General features: G+C 45.1%; 1 long non-coding RNA gene across 1 annotated transcript; it reads right to left on the bottom strand.

The window, feature by feature from the left end:
• Positions 1-1,938: 1,938 nt before the first annotated feature.
• Positions 1,939-3,083, bottom strand: LOC116984144. The gene is made up of 3 exons (XR_004414895.1): positions 3,038-3,083; positions 2,110-2,135; positions 1,939-1,957 (listed from the first exon to the last, which is right to left on the bottom strand). It is a non-coding gene; the product is annotated as an uncharacterized LOC116984144 (long non-coding RNA).
• Between the last annotated feature and the right edge of the window lie 4,862 nt (positions 3,084-7,945).

The following is a 7,945-nucleotide window of genomic DNA, read 5'->3' as shown; positions in this document are numbered from 1 at the left end:
CTTAATAAAGTACTGTATTTCCCGGCAATGAAGATGCTCCTGCATTGAAGACGCGCCCCCATTTTGAGTTGCTAAATTTTAAAAAAGGCTGGCGGGACATAGAATTTCTCACGCTCAAAAAAATGAAAAATAAAAATAAGGAAAGTAACAATGCAATTTGCCCATGGCTTCCAAATCTCCATTCTGAATTACTGAATGGGTGGAGGGTGACGGCAGGTGGAGAGATGGTGGGAGAAACGGGAGCACATCAGGACGTTGAATCAGTTGTGATCTTATTGAATGACAATATTAGTTCAAAGGACCAATTAAGGGGGGGGAGATTTCCTTTCACAGTGTGTGGGAAGTCTGGCCAGGGGTAAATTTGCGGGGAGGGCAGGAGCGTTGAGAAGGAGAGAATCGGGGATCATGCCAGCAACTCACTCACCCACCGCTGCTGTGGTGCTCCGGGCGCGGAGCCACCACATTGTAACCGGGGAGGGAAGTAGCTCAGGTGGCTGCCAGGACCTCAGAACCTCCTGCCAGCCCACTCACCTCTGGCAGTGCTCTACGTCTGAACACCTCTCTCCTGCCGCTTGCCGGCCTCGCTCATGTCAGCCGTTTCCCGTAAATCCTTAAATTCTGACTGCCGCCGGGAGCAGGACATGGCCTCACTTGCTGCATCACCTCTGGCATTCACTACCCGGTCCGTGTCTTTCAATGTAGACCGGACAGTGAGGGCTACAGCTCAAGAGCGGAACAGGACAGCTGGCGGTGAAGCTTACTCCGGTGTCAGCACGAGTAACCTTAATTGGTCCCTTGATTGCTTGCAGCCACCCGAGCTACTTCCCTCCCTGGCCACAATGCGATGGCTCCACGCCCGGAGTGCCGCGGCAGCGGTGAGTTGCTGGCATGATCCCCAACCCCCTCCTTCTCAACGCTCCTGCCCTCCCTGCAACTTTACCCCTGGCTAGACTCCCCACACGCTGTGAAAAGAACTCTCCCCCCCCCCAAACGGCGCTGTCCTTTTACAGCCGCTTCCCATCAGCTGCCAGCAATGAGGGATAGACTTGGCTATCCATCAGTACAGCAACACCGTTCTTGATGTTGCTGTACTCAGAGATAGCCAAGTCTATCTTTCTTGTCTAACAACCTAACCTTCGGCCTCCAAGACGCAGGTAAATTTTCATGCCTTATTTTTGGGTTAAAAATTGCGTCTTCATTGCTGGGAAATACGGTGTTTAAAAACATATAGCTCAAAGAAATTTACTTACCACATCATTTGTACACAAACTCCATTCTTCTCTCTTTGTTTCTTAAGATACTCTTAAGATAATGGCAATCCATGTTTGAAAAACCTGCCAAGAAACTTGTGCTGTGCATGCGCAGTAGGCTGCTGTACAGCGCATGCACACAGTGCACGGTGCAAAGGCAGAATTTCAGCTGCCTTCAGCTCCCCTTGTCATTGAAGGCTTGAAGCAGCGTCGACGGTACGTGTGTTACATGTGTATTACATGTACTGCGGATGAAAGGCACGGAGAATTATGCCTGCCTGTGAGATCGATCTCTTAGGTAGGCATAATCCTCCCGTGCCTTTACTATTTATATTTAATAAGTAACATTTTATAATTTTAGTGCCTGGAACAGAGTCTCTTGCCCAGAGTAGGGGAATCGAGGACCAGAGGACATAGGTTCAAGGTGAAGTGGGAAAAAAAGGAATCAGGGGTAACTTTTTCACACAAAGGGTGTTGGGTGTGTGGAACAACCTGCCAGATGACGTAGTTGAGGTTGGGACTATCCCAATCTGGACAGGACAGGTTTGGGGGGATATGGACCAAGCGTAGCAGGTGGGACTAGTGTAGCTGGGACATGTTGGTTGGTGTGGGCAAGTTGGGCTGAAAGGCCTGTTTCCAAATGTTATCACTATAACATATAGCTTCTTTGAAGGTTACCAAACCAAGCTCACAACCTGAAACGTCACCTGACCATTCCCTTGCCAGATGCTACCTGACCCACTGAGTTCCTCCAGCACGTTGTGTCTTCCTCAGATGTCCAGCATCTGCAGTCCCTTGTGTTTCCATTCTTATAACTCAACCCATGAGTCTGAAGAAGGGTTCCGACCCGAAGCGCCACCCGTTCCTCTTCTCCAGCGATGCGGTCTGACCCCGCTGAGTTCCTCCAGCACTTTGTGTTTTGCTCAAGATTCCAGCATCTACAGCCCTTTTATGTAAAAGCCCAACTGTGTGGCACTGGGAGAGGCCGAGTTATTGGAGGCAAACTCACCGGTGGAACAACAGATGGAGTTTTCAGTTCCTTGTCCAGTTCACTCCAGCATTCATACGCAAAGACTGGATTCTGATCAAGAAAAACAGACAGCGAAAATAATGAATAATGGGGGGGGGGGGGGGGGGGGGGGGGGGTCAATTAACCTTCACTGCACAAATTCTGACCAGAAGACAGTCGAATCCGGGAAAAAAAAGCATAGCGCATTGCACTGATTTGGGACAACGCGGCGTATCTCTGCCTTATCACTGTTTCATGAACTCGACACCAGGTCTCTTTAATCACAACTGTCCCCGGAGTGGGTCTTGTGTGGGGAACTTGTACAGCCCTGCGTGAACAAATAGCGATCCTCACTTCAATCTGAAAGGACTACTATGTTCAACGCCAGAACCCGTCTTCCAATGATCAATCCCAGTCCCTGTTCCGAACCATGCATCTCGACCCAAATCCCACATCTACACGCCTATCCCAATGGAAATTCCTAATTCCAAACCCATGACCTAATTCTAAATTTCACCTCATTCCAGATCCTTTCAACTCCCTCATCTCATCCCTCATTCAAGTTTGCCGGCTAACGCCAGGGATTTATTTACAGGGTAAATAAAGAATTAGAAACATTGGAAATCCTCCTTATCGCCAAGGTCACTGTCCTACTTCAAATATATTTAGCACTTTAAAATAATACGATCTAACCATTCTGGATTTTAAAAAAAATGATCTCTTTTATACTAATTCTCGACCCCAAACGTCACTTATTCCTTATCTGCGGAGGTGCTACCTGACCCGCTGAGTTACTCCAGCATTTTGTGTCTATCTTCGACTTAGATGCGGAGTCGGGGAAGCGCCCACACCCTCTCTGAAACGCTTACAACTTTTTTTAATCCGCGACTCAGTTCTCTCCAGAATCTCCTGGTCATGCAGTGATGGTCGGGCTGTTGTTCACGGCCACGGGCACCGGGGGAGCACAGGGAGAGCAGAGCGAGAGGGAGGACGAGTCTACCCCAGAACATCTTCTCACAGACTCTGCAAAATAAATTGAGTGGTGTTAGAGAGAGCTGGTCCTCAGATAGAACCTGATGCGGAGACTCTCTTACCTGCTACCGCTTGGTGCTGAGAGAGTATCCGTTCCTCTCGAGTTGTGAAGTCCATCTGACTGCAGCCTTTTTTATAGGTCCCGCCTCCCCCCGCAAAGTTATGAACGAAAGCCAAGGATGCTTCCCAAATTATTTTCACTCTGGATTCGGCCATGTTTCTGGTTGACAAATAGAAAATAAAAATTAGTAATACGTTTACACAATGAGATATCATTCTCTCCCAAGTTTCACTCTAATCCAGAAAGAGCCCTTTACATACTAAGAGACTGTGAAATCGACAGAAGGATGTAGGGCTGGGTGTTTATGCGTGCTATTTTTATGATATTTATTTTAGTTGTTTATCTTTTTTTAAATATTTTACCTTGTATGTATCGTTAGCTTTTAGAAATGTTTGAATGGTGCACTGACTGGCTGACATTTTACAATTTCGTTGTACATGGTTCATGTTACAATGACAATAAAGAAACTATTCTATTCTATATCGAATCAAGAACACACAATGTCATTGCAAAATGATTTGAGTATAGGAGCAGGGAGGTTCTACTGCAGTTGTACAGGATCTTGGTGAGATCACACCTGGAGTATTGCGTACAGTTTTGGTCTCCTAATCTGAGGAAAGACATTCTTGCCATAGAGGGAGTACAGAGAAGGTTCACCAGACTGATTCCTGGGATGTCAAGACTTTCATGTGAAGAAAGACTGGATAGACTCGGCTTGTACTCGCTAGAATTTAGAAGATTGAGCGGGATCTTATAGAAACGTACAAAATTCTTAAGGGGTTGGACAGATGCAGGAAGATTGTTCCCGATGTTGGGGAAGTTCAGATCAAGGGGTCACAGTTTAAGAATAAGGGGGAAATCTTTTAGGACCGAGATGAGAATTTTTTTTTTCACACAGAGAGTGGTGAATCTCTGGAATTCTCTGTCACAGAAGGTAGTTGAGGCCAGTTCATTGGCTATATGCTGGACAGATCTTCGAACAAAGCCTCTACTTTAACTAAATCAGGTAAGACTCTGCATGCTTTTGCCAAACAACTTGGGCTCACAGACCCATGGAGATTTACATTCCCCACGACTAAATTATCTTCATTTTTTCCCCACGTGCACCGTACCTATACCCGTATAGACTTGTTTCTCTTAGATAACAGACTGCTCTCCAAAATCAAATCCAGCGAGTATCATAGCATCGTAATATCAGATCACGCTGCAACCTCCCTCGATCTCCACTTTCGTAAACGAACTAACCCATTTAAACAGTGGAGGTTCAACTCCTCATTATTAGCAGAGGCTCACTACATGCAATTCTTGCACTCCCAAATCACCTTATATTTTGAGCTGAATGACTCGCCGGGCATAGAAAGAGGTATACTCTGGGAAGCTTCAAAAGCCTATATTAGGGGCCAACTTATCTCTTTTGTCTCCAACCTGAAAAGAACCGAGACGTCCCAAACGGCAGACCTGTTACAAAAAATAAAGGACATTGATGACAAATATGCATCTGACCCAGACCCTAACCTTTATAGAGAATGCCTTAGGTTACAAACAGACTTTGACCTCACGTCTACTAATAAAGCCAAGCTACGACTGCTTAAATCTAGGCAACACTTTTTTGAATCTGGGGATAAAGCTGGGAAGCTTTTGGCCCATCAGGCCAGAACCGAGGCGACTTCACGGCTAATTCCAGCTATTAGATCCAGCTTAGGGGAGATTCATACTGATCCTCTTAGAATTAATGAAGCATTTGCTAAATTCTACGCTGAACTATACGTTTCCGATTGTCCTCCCACTGCAGATGACATGCTCAGTAGTATGACGTTTCACCAAATTGACGATGAAGCCACGAGAGACTTGGATGGTCCCATAACTGTTGTTGAGGTCCAAGCAGCCATCACATCGCTGCAAAGCGGAAAGTCACCCGGCCCTGACGGCTTCACTGTAGAATATTACAAAGCTTTCTCTGCTCTCCTCGCACCAGTCCTGAGAGATATGTACAATGAGGCGTTTTTACATCGTCGCCTACCGCCCACCTTGTCGTGGGCTATTATCTCCCTAATTCTTAAAAAGGAGAAAGATCCCCTGCTTTGTAGTAGCTATAGACCAATTTCACTCCTGAATGTGGACCTCAAAATCCTCTCTAAAACCCTTGCACTCCGTCTTCAACGAGTGATGCCCTCTATTATCTCGTTAGACCAAACAGGGTTCATACCAGGCCGACAGTCTTCCCACAATACTAGGCGTCTCCTTAACATCATCCATTCACCGAGTAGTGAGACCCCAGAGATAGTGGTCTCCCTCGACTCCGAAAAAGCTTTCGACAGGGTCGAGTGGAGGTACCTATATGAGGCGATGGACAGGTTTGGCCTTGGTAACAGTTTTATTCTTTGGGTCAGTCTATTATACTCGTCCCCGGTTGCCTCAGTACAAACAAACGGCACACTGTCGCCCCACTTCCCCCTTCAGAGAGGTACCAGACAGGGTTGCCCGTTATCACCACTTCTGTTTGCTGTCGCGATAGAACCCTTGGCGGTCTGGTTACGCTCAGAGAAGGGCTTTAAAGGTATTACACGGTTCGACACAGCTCATAAAGTCTCATTGTATGCGGATGACCTGCTCCTGTACATCTCGAACCCAGTCAGCTCTCTCCCTGTGATTACGAATATTTTAGAACGGTTTGGTGCGTATTCTGGTTATAAACTTAACTACCAAAAGGGTGAGCTATTACCGATTAACTCATTGGCTAAGCAGCTCCCTCGCTCTTTAACCTCATTCAAATGGGCAGAGGACGGGTTTCGCTACCTCGGCATCTTTATCACAACACCCTCATCTGATATGTTCCGCACAAACTTTCTGCCTCTGGTTGAGAAAGCTGAAAGAGATTTTGACCGCTGGTCAGTTTTACCGCTATCCCTCGTTGGGCCGGATAAATCTGGTCAAGATGGTCGTCCTACCCAAATTCCTGTATCTTTTCCTGCACGTCCCTATACTTATCACTAAATCTTTTTTTGATAAATTAGAAAGGACAATATCTAAATTCTTATGGGGTAGGAAACCGGCTAGAATCTGAAAGGCGATACTGCAGTCTCCTAAGAGTGACGGCGGTTTGGCACTTCCTGACTTTAGGCGATACTATTGGGCAGCTAACTTGCAAAAACTCCTGTACTGGATGAATGATGATTGCGACCACCTACCGACCTGGGTACACATGGAAAAGGCGAGTTCACATCTCCCGTTGCGGTCTGTCCTATGCTCCTTTCTTGGAACTTGTTAACTCTCTCAACTTGTCCCCCCCCCCACACTTATTTATTTAATTACTTACTTATTTACTGTTATTAGTGACCCCCTTTTTAAAAAAATTATTTTAAAAAAAAATTTTTTTTAGTACTTTTTATTTTGTTTATCTTACCATATTTGTGTGGATGTGTATGTATGTGAGTGTTGTTTGTCCCCGTTTGGTTCCGACCTGATTCGGGTGGGTTGAAGGTGGGTAAGGGTAAGGGCTTTGAGGGTCGCCTACATACTGTTGCACAATTATGCCTTGACTGTCACTGTCTGTTATCATTGTATGTATGCAAATTGCTGTGAAATTCAAATAAAAAGATTTAAATCAATATTTGAGGGAGTTAGATGTGGCCCTTGTGGTTAAAGGGATCAGGGGGTATGGAGAGAAGGCAGGTACAGGATACTGAGTTGGATGATCAGCCATGATCATATTGAATGGCGGTGCAGGCTCGAAGGGCCGAATGGCCTATTCCTGCACCTATTTTCTATGTTTCTATGTAACTTTCTGCTTGTCATCAGTAGTTTGGGGATGTGGTTGATTGTAGAAACATTGGAAATCCTCCTTATCAACAAGGTCCCTGTACTACTTCAAATATATTTAGCACTTTAAAATAAAACGATCTAACCATCCTGGATTTAAAAAAAACCCTGATCACTTTTATACTTTAAAATGAACTAACATGCCGATTATTCAAAAGTTAATAAATCATTACTTAATTAATAATTGTAAATCTGAGGTCAATATATTCTTAAGAGTTGGGTGCCAGTGATCATGGATTAATCTTGGATGAATCATGGATGAATCAACAACACACAGATGTTGGTGTGGTAGACATCAGTCAAAATGTTACTAACTGCATGAAACAAATCTAGACGAGATTAATGGAGACAGTGGAAACTGCAGATGCTGGAATCTTGAACAATTGCTGAACGAAACACAAAGGGAGGAACTCCGAGGAAAAATGTTCACGATGTTGGGGGAGTCCAGAACCAGGGGTTACAGTTCAAGAATAAGGGGTAGGCTATTTAGGATTGAGATAAGGAAAAACTTTTTCACCCAGTGAGTTATGAATATGTGGAATTCTCTAACAGAATGCATGGAGTCCAATTCACTGGATGTTTTCAAGATAGAGTTAGATTTTGCTCATAGGGCTAAAGGAATCAAGGGATATGGGGGGAAAGCAGGAACGGGCTACTGATTAGATGATCAGCCATGGTCATATTGAAATGGCGGTGCTGGCTCAAAGGGCCAAATGGCCTTCTCCTTCACCTATTTTTCTATGTTCTATGTTTCTAAGATCAGGCATAATTTGT

Source organism: Amblyraja radiata, chromosome 2, assembly GCF_010909765.2.
Source record: "Amblyraja radiata isolate CabotCenter1 chromosome 2, sAmbRad1.1.pri, whole genome shotgun sequence".
Classification (NCBI taxonomy): domain Eukaryota; kingdom Metazoa; phylum Chordata; class Chondrichthyes; order Rajiformes; family Rajidae; genus Amblyraja; species Amblyraja radiata.
The sequence above is the reverse complement of the archived record's forward strand: the minus strand, read 5'-3'. Positions and strand labels throughout refer to the sequence as shown.